Below are 15676 nucleotides of genomic sequence, written 5' to 3' on the forward strand. Positions count from 1 at the left end.
GCAACACAGCTGTGCTTCTTGGTGACCACCCTCTGTAGGAATGAAGAGAGGAAGGTGGGGTGAACAGGAAGATATGGCTAATGAGTCTGAAACAAAAACCAAGTACACAGTAGGCTGTGGTTATGATTGTGCCTAGGCAGTAGTAACTCTCATGTCCTGGCTGTGCTGGTATCTTGCATCTTACCTCTGCCTCCTTCTTCAACCTTTCAAAAGGAGAGTAGTATTTCACTCTTCAAACTAGCATGAGAACCACAAGAGTGTAAAAATGTTAGGCTATAGATAATTCCAGCTCAGGTCCATTTCCAGTTACTTGCATTTTCTGGGATTTCTAACTGCCAGCACTAGATACCTTTTTCTATTAAAATACATGTTTAGCAATAGATGTTTACACGGCCCTTGTTAACTAACTGCATTCTGTGTTCTAAATGGTATTGCCAGAAGTTTCAAAAGCTTGCTCTGGTACAAATGGCCTGCTCTGTGCTCCTTGTGGGATTTAGCATGTTTGGATGCTCAGGGAATTTTCACATCAGCTTGTTGTGTTCAAGTCCCCTGTGTGGTCTAGAGGCTGAGTAGTCCAAGCATCAGGGCCAGGGGATGGTGAAGGGGTTAGTAATTTTAATTGATTTTCAAAATTTTAGAAGCTCCATTTTTGTTCAACTAGGCACTCCTGCCTTAGGCATGTCATTGACACAACTGAGCCAGGACATTCAGATTAAACCATTTGAGCACCAGCCACTCACTGTTTGCTCTGCACACCAGGAACCCCTCTCCTAAATAACTTAAAGAGGGGGTGAGAAGGGGAGAAACTATTTTAATACTTAGAGAGCTAGCAATTGATAAGGGGCTTAGCTACTAGGGCTCAGCCATAGCGAGGGAGGGAAAAGGCAGGAGTCCAGCAAGGGGACAGTATGAGGGAAGAAGGATGAGCATGGGGGATGGTATATCTTAGGTTTTGTGATTCTGAGTTGGGGCTACACTAGCCACTGGCTGCAGAACAATACATGACTGTGGAAGGGTGGTTCATCTTGAGAGAGAAGAGCAAGTCTTGCTCTGGCTTGCAGATGGGGGGTGTGCCAATGGTCTCCTCAAAGGAGGCTCTTCCTTGACCTCACCAAGGTACTGAGAGCCCAGCGGAAGAAACTAACGCTAGAGACCATCAAACATCTAAATGATGAGCTGAGGCATGAGTTGGAGAGGGCCACATGTAGGATCTGTTATGACCAACACCACTTTTGGCATAATTCCAGAGGATCACTGTGGACACCGCTGGCATCAGCTGCATCCCAGTACGTGGAAGATTTCCTTAAGGCCATGGTGAAACAACACAATATGCAATCTCACCCACTGATAAAATAAACAACTGGAGATAATACATGGATTTTATGTGAGCCACCTTTTATCAGCGCTAGCATAGGGAATGGCAAATACTATATATACCATACAGAGTTGCAGGAGAAACAGTAGTACTTGTGATTGATTAGAAAATTCATTGTTTAGTACTGTCTACTTCCTTCTTGCAGAGGGTACCTCTTGGTGAGCCCTCACAAGGCCAGAGCATAGGTATAGCTGCCCACAGTTCCACCAGAATGGTAATAGAAAAGCTAAATAACTTTTCTAAAATAAGATTCAGGTGTCTGCAACAGACTGGTGGCACATTACAATGTGCACATTATTAAGTTAATATATCTGAGGCGACAGATACACATGAATTAATGGAACCACCTAGGGAAGCTGAGGTTTGGGCTGAAGGGGGCTCAAGATCCATGAAGTGCTTGGGGAGCTGGGCCTACAAGTAGCATCCAGCTGGGCTGACTCCCGGGACTACTAGGGCAGGCTGATCACTAAAAAATTTTGCAGTGACAGCAGGTGGAATGAATAGTTGTGAAATTATTCATGTTGACCATGAAAATGTGACTAATATTTTTTTTTCAGAATATTGTGGTGCCTGTGGGCAAAGCAAAAAGTTTTAATCATCCTGTGAGATTAGAGTGTGTTCATAAAGAGGATGGGGAATGGAAAACTAGCTGTTCCTACAGCCCAGTGATGTTGCAGGGAGAAGGACGCTTCATCAGTCTGTGCTTATGTCTACGCAGGATGAGGGGAAGGAGAAAGATGGGCTGTTGCAGTATCTTGTCCCTGCAAGATTTTGTAAGTTTTCTGGGGTTGCTGGTTTTTCAGATTATCTGGTAGTCACTGCTTGCATTCTGTAAGGCTTACTTCTGGGTGGTAGGGTCCAAGAAAAGTAAAGGAACAATTCTTAATATTTGATACTTGATGTTCACAGCAGTTGCTGGGTACCAGAAGTTAATGACAGCTGCCTCACTGAAAATCTCATAGACTACAGACACAGCTAGTGTCAAAGCACTCTGGCAGCTCAGAGACCCAGACAGAGCTGAAAACTTCACAACTTTAGCACTGTCCATCTCCTTTTTGGAAATGCCCCAGATTTCCAAAGCATCAAAAAACTAAGCACTCAAAATACCTTATTGCACACCTGAGTCACCCCCCACCCCCACACACACTTTGAAAATGCCCGTAACCATGCAAACTGGGTAGAAAAAGGCATATTACAATTATTAATATTGGGGAGTGAATTAAAGGAGCATGGGCGTGCAGGCCTACACTTCCAAAAGCAGGCAGTGATTTTTGGAGGTCTGGCTTAAAACATTAGATCTGATTGCTCAGCAGTGCTGAGCCATTCATAGCTCTCATTGAGTGAGCTGGAACTGTAAGTGCTCAACACTTCTGAAAATCTGATCCATTGCATTGCAAGTTTGGCACACACTATTAGTGTCTGCTTTGGGAATTTAAGCCTTGAATATGTCAAGAGTACATATTCCACTAAGAGAAATACCACTTCCTGTTTGGGAGTAATGAGGCTGGGAAATGTAAGTGAGACTTACAGACAAAGACATTCCTTTAATGCTTTTTTATCTAACAAATGAATCACCAATGGTATGTGGTGTCATTTTGAGCAATAGTGGGAAACGCCTAGAAAACCCTTGTATGTCTGTCAAGGCTTGTGTATTATATATTCTATTTAACTAATGAAGAAAAATCTCAGAATAGCAATGTGAACATTTGAGATTTTTGTCTCGTAGCCACTAGGGAATATTAATTGTAGACAAGATTGTACTTTTTTTCATCAGAGCCTTATTTTATTGGCTAAGGGGTAGACTGTGTCTTTAAGCTGCTGTTCAGACTGGGGGAGGGGGCCAGAAGGATGGAGGGGTGATGCCCTGACAGTAGTTTCCGGAAGCCTTATGCCTCAGGTGGACACAATGGGCTCTTTCCTGAGCCTCACTCTGCTCCCTACTCAAGGCTCTTGCAGCATAAAGGGAGAAGACAGCAGCTAGATCTCCCCTGTTTGGGATTCCTCTGGCATGGGGGAGTTCTCAATGGGCATAGAGCCAGCATAGCCAATGCCTGTGCTACCACCCCCACAACTGTCCATGCTGAGCGTCTGTTGGGGGATAGGAGGGAGCACGGCCAGTGTGTGCAGTATGGTAGCAGGACCATTGAGGGTGTCAGTGGACAGCCAGGGTAGGATAGAGCAGCTCTGAGTGTAAGGCCTGGTCTACACTACGACTTTAATTAGGATTTAGCTGCCTTAATTCGAATTAACGCTTGACCCGTCCACACAACGAAGCCAGTTAATTCGAATTAAAGGGCCCTTTAATTCGATTTCTGTACTCCTCCTCGACGAGAGGAGTAGCGTCAAAATCGGTATTGTTAATCCGAATTAAGGTTAGTGTGGCCGCAATTCGATGTTATTGGCCTCCAGGAGCTATCCCACAGTGCACCATTGTGACCGCTCTGGCCAGCAATCTGAACTCGCATGCACTGGCCAGGTGGACAGGAAAAGCCCCGGGAACATTTGAATTTCATTTCCTGTTTGCACAGCGTGGAGAGCACAGGTGACCACAGAGAGCTCATCAGCACAGGTAACCATGCAGGCTGATAATCGAAAAAGAGCACCAGCATGGACCGTACAGGAGGTACTGGATTTGATCTCTATATGGGGAGAGGATTCAGTGCTAGCAGAACTGCGTTCGAAAAGACGAAATGCCAAAACTTATGAAAAAATTTCCAAGGGCATGATGGAGAGAGGCCACAATAGGGACACAGATCAGTGCCGCGTGAAAGTCAAGGAGCTCAGACAAGCCTATCAAAAAGCAAAGGAGGCAAACGGTCGCTCCGGGTCAGAGCCGCGGACATGCCGCTTCTACGCTGAGCTAAATGCATTTCTAGGGGGGGCCGCCACCACTACCCCACCTCTGACTGTGGATTCCGAGCTGGGGATAATCTCATCAGGTACACCTGATGATTCCGTGGAAGGGGAAGAGGAGGAGGAGGAGGACGAGCTGGCAGAGAGCACCCAGCACTCCGTTCTCCCCAACAGCCAGGATCTGTTTCTCACCCTGACTGAAGTACCCTCCCAAGCCTCCCAAGCCAGCACCCAAGACCATGACCCCATGGAAGGGACCTCAGGTGAGTTTACCTTTTAAAATATAAAACATGGTTTAAAAGCAAGCATTTTTAATGATTAATTTGCCCTGAGCACTTGGGATGCATTCGCAGCCAGTACAGCTACTGGAAAAGTCTGTTAACATGTCTGGGGATGGAGCGGAAATCCTCCAGGGACATCTCCATGAAGCTCTCCTGGAGGTACTCCAAAAGCCTTGCCACAAGGTTTCTGGGCAGTGCAGCCTTATTCCGTCCTCCATGGTAGGACACTTGACCACGCCATGCTAGTAGCAAGTAATCTGGTATCATTGCCTGACAGAGCCTGGCAGCGTATGGTCCCGGTGTTTGCTGGCATTCAAGCAACATCCGTTCTTTATCTTGCTGTGTAATCCTCAGGAGAGTGATATCGCTTAGGGTAACCTGGTTGAAATAAGGGAATTTAATTAAGGGGACAGAGGTGGCCGTTCCTACTGGGCTGTTTGCCTGTGGCTGAAAAGAAATCCTTCCCTGCATTTAGCCAAGTGCAAAGGCGGGGGGGGGAGGATTGGCCCAGAGCTTTTCGCGTTTTGCTAGCAGGGATCTTCCCTGATACCAGCCACGCGGTGGGGGGAGGGAGAAAGCACTCATCCCAGAGAATTCATGGCGGGTGTGGGGGGGGGTGTTAGTTTGGTTCCTGCAGGGATCTTCCCTGATACCAGCCACGCGGTGGGGGGAGGGAGAAAGCACTCATCCCAGAGAATTCATGGCGGGTGGGGGGGGGTGTTGTTAGTTTGGTTCCTGCAGGGATCTTCCCTGATACCAGCCACGCGGTGGGGGGAGGGAGAAAGCACTCATCCCAGAGAATTCATGGCGGGTGTGTGTGGGGGTGTTGTTAGTTTGGTTCCTGCAGGGATCTTCCCTGATACCAGCCACGCGGTGGGGGGAGGGAGAAAGCACTCATCCCAGAGAATTCATGGCGGGTGGGGGGGGGGTGTTAGTTTGGTTCCTGCAGGGATCTTCCCTGATACCAGCCACGCGGTGGGGGGAGGGAGAAAGCACTCATCCCAGAGAATTGGATGGGGGGGGGGTGTTAACCTTCAGCAGCAGAAAACAAGCTAACAGGAAAACTGCAGCACAACGGGCTTTGCTTGGTATGTGGGCGCAGAAGCCTAAAGACAGTGGCTTACCATGGCAGCATGCAAGGTGAATTCTGTTGCCCGGACCTGCGTCTGTGATCTCTAGCAGCAAAGCCACAGGCACTCAATATTAAGAGGCAAAATGCGACCTTGCACAGAAATCACATGTGCTATGTAATGTGAATAGTATACACCGTGAAAGAGTATAAGCATTGTTCTGAAAAATGTATCTTTTAAAAAAATTCTCTCCTTTTTTCACTCCCTCCAGCAGGAGCAAATGTTTCAAGCCTCCCTCCTCCTTCCCGAAGGCTATCCCAGATAAGGCGTCGTAAAAAAAAGACGAGAGAAGAGATGTTTGCCGAAATCATGCAATCCACCAGGAATGAAAGAGCTCATCTGAATGAGTGGAAGGAGACGGTTTGCAAGTATAGGAAAGAAGCCAATGACCGTGAGGACAGGAGGGACCAACGTGAGGACATGAGGGACCAACGTGAGGACAGAAGGGACCAACGTGAGGAGAGGAGAGACGCTCGAGATGAGAGGTGGCGGCAGGAAGATCAGAGGAGTCGGGAAGCAACGCTGGGGCTGCTGCGTGAGCAAACAGACATGCTCCGGCGTCTGGTGGAGCTTCAGGAATGGCTGCTGGAGAACAGAGTGCCGCTACAGCCCCTGTATAACCCCCCTACCTCCTCACCATGTTCCATAGCCTCCACACCCAGACGTGTAAGAACACGGGGGGGGGGAGGCTCCGTACACCCTCCCATTCCACCCCAGTGGACAGCCCAAGCAAAAGGCTGCCATTTTCTTAACCTTTTTTTACTGGGCTTTTCCTTCCCGCTGATCCTCCTCCCAAACCCCACTCAGGTTCTCTCCCTCTTTTTATAATCAATTAATAAAGAATAAATGATTTTTAAACAATGGTGACTTTATTTCCTTTGAAAGCAAGCTGGGGGAAGGGGGAGGGTGGGTTCCTTACAGAGAATGAGTCAATAAAGGGGGCGGGTTTTCAGGAAGGATAAACAAACATAAATTTCACACTGTAGCCTGGCCAGTCATGAAACTGGTTTTCAAAGCTTCCCTAATACGCAGCGCTTCATCGTGTGCTCTTCTAATCGCCCTGGTGTCTGGCTGCGAGTAATCAGCAGCCAGGCGATTTGCCTCAGCCTCCCACCCTGCCATAAAGGTCTCCCCCTTGCTCTCACAGAGATTGTGAAGCACACAGCAAGCAGTAATAACAATGGGGATATTGGTTTGGCTGAGGTCTGAGCGAGTCAATAAGGATCGCCAGCGACCTTTTAAACGGCCAAATGCACATTCTACCACCATTCTGCACTTGCTCAGCCTGTAGTTGAACAGCTCCTGACTCCTGTCCAGGCTGCCTGTGTATGGCTTCATGAGCCATGGCATTAAGGGGTAGGCTGGGTCCCCAAGAATAACAATTGGCATTTCAACATCCCCCACGGTTATTTTCTGGTCCGGAAAGTAAGTCCCTTGCTGCAGCCGTTTAAACAGATTGGTGTTCCTGAAGACGCGAGCGTCATGAACCCTTCCCGGCCAGCCCACATGGATGTTGGTGAAACGTCCCTTGTGATCCACCAGTGCTTGCAGCACCATTGAGAAGTACCCCTTGCGGTTTATGTACTGGGTACCCTGGTGCTCCGGTGCCAAGATAGGAATATGGGTTCCATCTATTGCCCCACCACAGTTAGGGAATCCCATTGCAGCAAAGCCATCCACTATGACCTGCACATTTCCCAGAGTCACTACCTTTCGTAGCAGCACCTCCGTGATTGCTTTGGCTACTTGCATCACAGCAGCCCCCACAGTAGATTTGCCCACTCCAAATTGATTCCCGACTGACCGGTAGCTGTCTGGCGTTGCAAGCTTCCACAGGGCTATCGCCACTCGCTTCTCAACTGTGAGGGCTGCTCTCATCTTGGTATTCTGGCGCTTCAGGGCAGGGGAAAGCAAGTCACAAAGTTCCATGAAAGTGCCCTTACGCATGCGAAAGTTTCTCAGCCACTGGGAATCGTCCCACACCTGCAACACTATGCGGTCCCACCAGTCTGTGCTTGTTTCCCGGGCCCAGAATCGGCGTTCCAAGCCTATAACCTGGCCCATTAACATCATAATCTCCAAAGCACCGGGGCCCGCGGTCTCAGAGAATTCTGTGTCCGTGTCCATGTCCTCATCACGCTGGTCGCTGCGCTGCAATCGCCGCCTCCTCCTCCTCGCCTCTTTTTTCTGGTCCTGTGTAAGCATAAACTCCACGAGAAAGCGCGAGGTGTTTATAATGTTCAAGACTGCGTTCTGGAGCACAACGGGATCCATGCTTGATGCAGAATGGAGTCTGCAGAGTTCACTCAGGAAAAAAGGCGCGAAATGGTTGTCTGCCGTTGCTTTCAGGGAGGGAGGGGGAGGCTGTACCCAGAACTACCTGCGACAATGTTTTTTGCCCCATCATGCACTGGGGTCTCAACCCAGAATTCCAAGGGGGGTGGAGACTGCGGGAACTATGGGATAGCTATGTAAAAGCTACCCACAATGCAACGCTCTGGAAATCGATGCTACTATGGTAGCTTGGACGCACACCACCGAATTAATGGTGCCTAGTGTGGCCGAATACATTCGAATTTATAAAATCGGTTTCCTAAATTCGAATTATATAAATTCGAATTAATCCTGTAGTGTAGACATACCCTAATTCTCACCATCTTAGAACTGGCCTAAGGCTCAGGGAGCTGCCGGTGCAGCTGAGTGTCTGAGAAGAAAACACTGATACAACCCAAGTGCATCCTCTAGGCTCAAAATCCAGAGGGAAATAAAAATAGCAGAAAATAAAAAAAAATAAATAAAAAAATAATAATAAAAAAGGCAATAGAAATAAACTATCCCATGATTTTAAAACCATCTCATAACTTTTTGGGGGGCCTCACTCATGACTTCTGAGCCTTCAGGGGTTAGCAATATTGGAAATGAATTCCATATTTCTGAAAGTGATATTACCATAATCTAGCTCCAGTTCATGTGAAACCTGTCCCTGCACTCGCAATCCTCTCTCTACTATTCAACAGTCTTGCTGTAGCATGAAGGGAGAGGTGGCCAATCCCCAAAGGGCTTTGAACGTCAACAGAGAAGCCTTGAACTGAACTTTATATTCAAAGGAAAGCCAGTACAGACTAGGTAGGGAAATATCTTCATGTTCCTGGTAACCTGTGTTGCTAAGCAGCCTGGTTTTAAGGAGCAAGAATTATATATTATTAATTTATTTACTGTCTGTCTTTCCCATGAATTATACATTTGCACACTCAAAAGATGCCAAGACACAAAACAGGCATATTATTCCATTGAACAACCACAAAAGATAAAACTGAAATGTCCAATGGGTTTCAGAAGCAGTTCTCACATTTCAAAGTCCAAGAAGTGGCCAGAGCAGAGGATTATTTCTGACCTAGAAAGGCATTTACATTGGAAGTGGATGCCGAGATTAGTGGCACATATAATTTGGACACAAGAAGAGTAATGGTGAGTAGGGCTGACCAGAAAACAAAAATTCTGATTAACAAATTTTTTTTTTTGGTGTGTGTGTGGGGATTTTGAAATGTTTCATTTCAGTGCAGAACAATATGAGATCTTTAGAAGTTTTATGGGGGAGGGAATCATCAGTGACTCTCACTCCAGAATAACACTTGCCTGGGATTTGAGAGACCTATGTTCAAGTCTCTGCTCTGCCTGGTTCATAGTGTCTCTCTTTCGGTCTCTTGTTGCCACTGTTCCGCTTTGTATAACTTATTCATAGGGCTGGGGCGAGAGACTGACTCCAGGGCACTAAATCCCTGCTCCAAATCAGGCAGGGCCAGGACTAGAACTTTGGTTTTCTATTTCTCTGGTGAGGGCCCAATCACTTGGCATTCCTGTTCTCATTTTATGTTTCTGTGAAATGTTTTGGTTTAGACAAAATAACCTTTTTTGATAAAGGGAAGTAGTTAAATTGATTTTTTTTTGGCCAGCTGTAGTTTGAGTAACAGATATTAGTAATTGTCAGCAGAGCTCTGTATACTACCTTGAAAAACATAGAGTTGTTGTTTGTTGGAAAAGGGAATAGAATAAATAAGATTTGAATAAACACACAAGATAAGGCTATGTTAATAAGAAATATTCAGCATATAATATTTTGTGCAATGAGTGGTTAATATAGTAAGCAATGTTCAAGCATTGCAATTACTTTTCCAATAACTAAGACTTGCTATATTCAGTTCTTAGTTCAGTGCTGAGGGATGTGTGGTTTTTTAAAGTCTGTTATCTTTCATGAGCCTTCATACCTAAGACCTAATACTGGATATGATCAGAGACTTATGATTTTTCAGCTCCCCAGAGCTATGTGTCATTTGTTAGTGACACTGATGGATCATGAGACAACAGATTTTAAAGATGTCATTTGGATTACCATTTTACTTCCTCCCTCTCCCACTTACATTCTTGTACTATTTTAATGGTCACTGTCATGAAAATAGTCTGAAGTAGGAGGTAATGTTTTCTGCCACCAGAACCAGGGTAATGCCATCTGCTAAGCAGTATAAAGCATTAATTTGTAACTTTGGATGTCTCATGAAATATTCGCTTCTAAAATCCGTGTGAAATCTGAATTGTGAAAAAAGAAGATATGGCTTAATGATGGAAGCCGGCTGCAACCTTTACTATAGAGAGGCCACCATGCCTCCATAATGAAATTTTAAAAATGAGTTCTTCTGTATCTGATGGGAGTGAACTTCTAACTGATGTTCCAGAGTACGACAATAGAACCAAGTTCCTGAGAAACTAATTATATGCTAATTATTTCTAGTTACTCAGATAATTTCCCAATTTACCTCCTGACCCTCCTTTCCTCAATCCTGTATGTCTGGATGCTTTTATTTCTAATATCACTAAATTCTGGTTTAGAAAAGAATAATTATATATCCTATTACAAATAGCATTAAAACTTCAATACATGACTAAGCAATGAGTTAAAAGCAACATGTTTATATAAAATATCTTATGAAAATATGAAGGAAAAACCCAAGAACTCTTTATGTGAAAAAATGACGTTTTTATAGATTTTAGAATTTTTTATTGACACAAACTTCTAAAAATACTCCTTCTGTAGCAGAGCAAAATATTGTATAATGTCAGTTCTTTAATTCTGACTAAATATACAAAATTAAGTTGGATGGCTCATCACTTTCTTTGATCACAGTTCTCGGGAAAGAAATGGTAATATTACCAAAACAGCAAAATTAAACAGTAATAAGTCACCAGGACTATATGGTATGCAACCAAGAGTTGTGAAGGAACTCATATATGAAACTGCAGAACTAACTGTGGTGTGTAATCTATCATTTTAAGTCTGCTTCTGTACCAGATGACTGGAGGATAGCTAATATGATGGTGATTTTTAAAGAAGGATCATGAGGCGACTCTAGCAATTAAAGGCCCGTAAGTCTAACTGATTGAAACTGTATTAAAGAACAGAATTCTCAGACACATAGACGAATACAATTTGTTGGGGAAGAGTCAATATGGCTTTTGTAAAGGGAAATCATGCCTCACCAATCTATTAGAATACTTTGAGGGGGGAGGGTCAACAAACATGTGGATAAGGGTGATCCAGTCAATATAGCGTACTTGGACTTTTAGAAAGTCGTAAGCAAAATAAGTAATCATGGGATAAGAGGGAAGATCCTCTCATGGATCAGTAACTGACAGGAAAAGACAGGAGACAAGGTAAGAATAAATGCTCCGTTTTCAGAATGGGGAGACAAGTAGGTAGTGGTGTCCCCCAGTAATCATACTGGGACCAGTGCTGTGCAACATATTCATAAATGATCTTGGAAAAAGAGGTAAACAGTGAAGGGCAAAACGTGCAGACAATACTAAATAATGCAAAATAGTTAAGTCAAAAGCAGACTGGAAAGAGCTACAAAAGGATTTTACTAAGGCTGTCAAGGGATTAAAAAAAGTAATCGCGATTAATCGCACGATCAATCACACTGTTAAACAATAATAGAATAACATTTATTTAAATAGTTTGGGATATTTGCTACATTTTCAAAAATATTTATTTCACTTACAACACAGAATACAAAGTGTTCAGTGCTCACTTTATATTTTGATTACAAATATTTGCACTGTAAAAAACAAAAGAAATAGTATTTTTCAATTAACCCAATACAAGTATTGTAGTGCAATTTCTTTATCATGAAAGTTGAACTTACAAATGTAGAATTATGTACAAAAATAACTGCATCCAAAAATAAAACAATGTAAAACTTTGGAGCGTATAGGTCCACTCAGTCCTACTTCTTGTTCAGCCAATTGCTCAGACAAACAAGTTTGTTTACATTTGCAGAAGATAATGCTGCCCACTTCTTGTTTACAATATCACCTGAAAGTGAGAATAGGCATTCGCATGGCACTGTTGTAGCCGGCATCGTAAGATATTTATGTGCCAGATGCGCTAAAGATTCATATGTCCCTTCATGCTTCAACTACCATTTCAGAGGATATGTGTCCATGCTGATAACGGGTTCTGCACGATAACAACCCAAAGCAGTGCAGACCAACGCATGTTCATTTTCATCATCTGAGTCAGATGCCACCAGCAGAAGGTTGATTTTCTTTTTTGGTGGTTTGGGTTCTGTAGTTTCCTCATCGGAATGTTGCTCTTTTAAGACTTCTGAAAGCATGCTTCACACCTCATCTCTCTCGGATTTTGGACGGCACTTCAGATCCTTAAACCTTGGGTCGAGTGCTGTAGCTATCTTTAGAAATCTCACATTGGTACCTTCTCTGCGTTTTGTCAAATCTGCAGTGAAAGTATTCTTAAAATGAACATGTGCTGGGTCATCATCTGAAAGTGCTATAACATGAAATATATGGCAGAATGTGGGTAAAACAGAGTAGGAGACATAAATAACATTCTCCCCCAAGGAGTTCAGCAACAAATGTAATTAATGCATTAATTTTTTAATGAGCAACATCAGCATGGAAGCATGTCCTCTAGAATGGTGGCCGAAGCATGAAGGGGCATATGAATCTTTAGTACATCTGGCACGTAAATACCTTGCAATGCTGGCTACAAAAGTGGCTTGCAACACCTGTTCTCACTTTCAGGTGACATTGTAAATAAGAAGCGGGCAACATTATCTCCCGTAAATGTAAACAAACGTGTTTGTCTTAGCGATTGGCTGAACAAGAAGTAGGACTGAGAGAGCCTACAAGTCCAAAAATTTTACATTGTTTTGTTTTTGAGTGCAGTTATGTAACAAAAAAAAAAAATCTATATTTGTAAGTTTCACTTTGACCATAAAGAGCTTGCACTACATTACTTATATGGGGTGAATTGAAAAATACTATTATTTTTGTTTGCCATTTTTACAGTGCAAATATTTGTAATAAAAATAACAATATAAAGTGAGCACTGTCAACTTTGTATTCTGTAGTTGAAATCAATATATTTGAAAATTTAGAAAAACATCCAAAATATTTAATAAATTTCAATTGGTATTCTATTGTTTAATGGTGCAATTAAAACTGCAATTAATCACGATTAACTCAAAAAAAGAATCGTGTGAGTTAATTGTGATCAATCGACAGCCCAAGATTTTTTACTAAACTGGGTGACTGGACGACAAAATGGCAGATGAAATTCAATTTTTGATAAATGCAAAGTAATACACACTGGAAAACATAATCCCAAGTATACATACTAAATTAGCTGTTACCACTCAAGAAAGAGGTCTTGGATTCAATAAAGCTAACAACATTAGGAACAATTAGAAAAGGGATAGATAATACAGAAAAGATCATAATTTCACTGTATGAATCCAGGGTATGCTCACACCTTGAAAACTGCATGCAATTCTGGTCACCCCATCTCAAAAAAAAAGTATTAGAATTGGAAAAGGTACAGAGAAGGTTGACAAAATTGAGTAAGGGCTTGGAACAGCTTCCAAATGAGGAGGTTTAAAAAGACTGGGACTTTTCTGCTCAGAAAAGAGATATCTAAGAGGGGATATGATAGAGGTCTATGAAATCATGAATGAGGCGGAGAAAGTGAATAAGGAAGTGTTCTTTACTCCTTCGCATAAGACAAAAACCAAGGGTCACCCAATGAAATTAATAGGCAGTAGGGTCAAAACAAACAAAAGGAAGTACTATTTACACAAGGCACAGTACACCTGTGGAACTCATTGCCAGGGGATGTTGTGAAGGCCAAAACTATAATGGGGTTCAAAAAGAACTAGACAGGTTCATGGAGGATAGGTTCATCAATGGCTATTGGCCAAGATGGTCAGGGATGCAACCCCGTGCTCTGGGTGTCCCTAGCCCCTGATTGCCAGAAGTTGGGAATGGACCACTTAATGATAGCCTGTTCTCCTCGTTCCCTCTGAAGCATCTGGCATTGTCCACAGTCAGAAGACAGGATACTGTGATAGATGGACCATTGGTCTGACCCATTATGGCCGTTCTTATGTAGTGATAAGAGATGTTTTAATATTGGGCAAAATTTTCTGATGGCTGAAATTGAAGGCCACATAATTATGCTAATAAGGAATTTGACCGAGAGAGGTCTTTCATTATTAAATAATAAATGTGAGAACAGGGACATGGAGAAGGAGTCATCTGATTCTTCTGGGTCTGGAATTTGATGTATAATATTGCATTAATTCAACATACTGTAGTAGAGGTTTATGATATTTAGACTCATGCTTTTTATTTCCTGAAGTACCTTTCTGACAGGAAAGGAAGGCCATGTGATCCTAGAAGTATACCGAATTGCATTGTTTCATGTGTGACGGGGTGAGGCCAGACAGCTATAGGAGAGTGATTTTTCTTTTTTGTGAAAAACTGATTTTTATTTTCCAGAAATATACAAACTTATTCTCTCATTTCTCCATCTTCTTCTTCTTCTTCTACTCCTCTGATGTACAGGACGTGGTTACATCTCATCAAAACTTCACCAAGGTGTCCTGACAATGCACCATCTATGTATTCTTCTGTGTTTTCAAGCTGCATGTTCATGTAGCCGTTGACAGATACCAGGTAGCCCTTGTACTCCATTCCCCACTTCAGCTTCACCATCACCGGCTTCCCTGTCAGCCCATTCAGGAAGGGGTTGGGGTTCGGGGCAAGCTCATGGTAACGCGGTCTGGCACAAGGCAACAGTAAAAACAAAAATTACTCGCTGGGCTGCACATGCGCCCAGGCAGGTATATTAGCCCCAGGATAAGCAGGTTACTCCAGGTTAATTAGGACACCTAGGGCCAATCAAGGGCCTGCCAGAACCTGTTAAAAGCCTCCCCTCCAGTCAGATAGGTGCACGCAATAGGAACTGTGGGGAGCAGGCGTGCTACTGGAGAGCCGGACAGTGCAGACACTGACAAACGCCGGAGACAGACCTCACAGGTACAGAGGTGAAGAGCAGGGGAAATCCTGCCCAACAGGGTCTACAGCCCTTCCATGCTCCAGAGGTTTGGGGAGAAGAGACCCCGCCAGAGGATAGAGATTGAACTGGGTGCCGGGCCTGCTGCCACTATACCCGGAGGAGTTAGCAGAGACCAAGAGGCTCCCCTCCATCTCCCCCTCCCAGACAATTTGGGGGCAATAAACCCAGGGGTGTGGGGAAATTCCTAGGGAGAGTGGAATCCCCCAGCCCGCTGCTACGGGGAAGTGCGGAACCCACCGAGGCGGAGAAGGAGCTCTGCCACACATGAGTATTAAAGTATAAGCAGGATCTGAATGAGCTCTCCCGTGCCATCTAGTGATGAGCTGGGGGGAAAAGACTTCAGGAACAGACTGTAATTGCATAAACACACCTATTCTGCCTAGGTATTCAACAGGTGGAGCTGTTTTGCCAAAGTGATCAATTTTGGCTGGTGCTAGGTTACAAACCAATTTAGTATTGAGTGCAAGGGTAACGAAATGTTACCCTGACTGTATGAGTAAAGGGCAGCAGAACTGTACTTAGCCTGCTTTGACTGAGGGGGTCACCCTAAACTGAATCTCAGTTGCTAAGCAGGGGGAAAGCTGTCAAATCCCAGTGAAGGAGAGAG

The 15676-nt window shown here is 44.0% G+C and overlaps 1 pseudogene; it reads right to left on the reverse strand.

The window, feature by feature from the left end:
- Positions 1 to 14476: 14476 nt before the first annotated feature.
- Positions 14477 to 14821, reverse strand: LOC135881773 (small nuclear ribonucleoprotein F-like; annotated as a pseudogene).
- Between the last annotated feature and the right edge of the window lie 855 nt (positions 14822 to 15676).

The sequence above is a fragment of the Emys orbicularis genome, chromosome 7 (assembly GCF_028017835.1).
Source record: "Emys orbicularis isolate rEmyOrb1 chromosome 7, rEmyOrb1.hap1, whole genome shotgun sequence".
Lineage (NCBI taxonomy): Eukaryota > Metazoa > Chordata > Testudines > Emydidae > Emys > Emys orbicularis.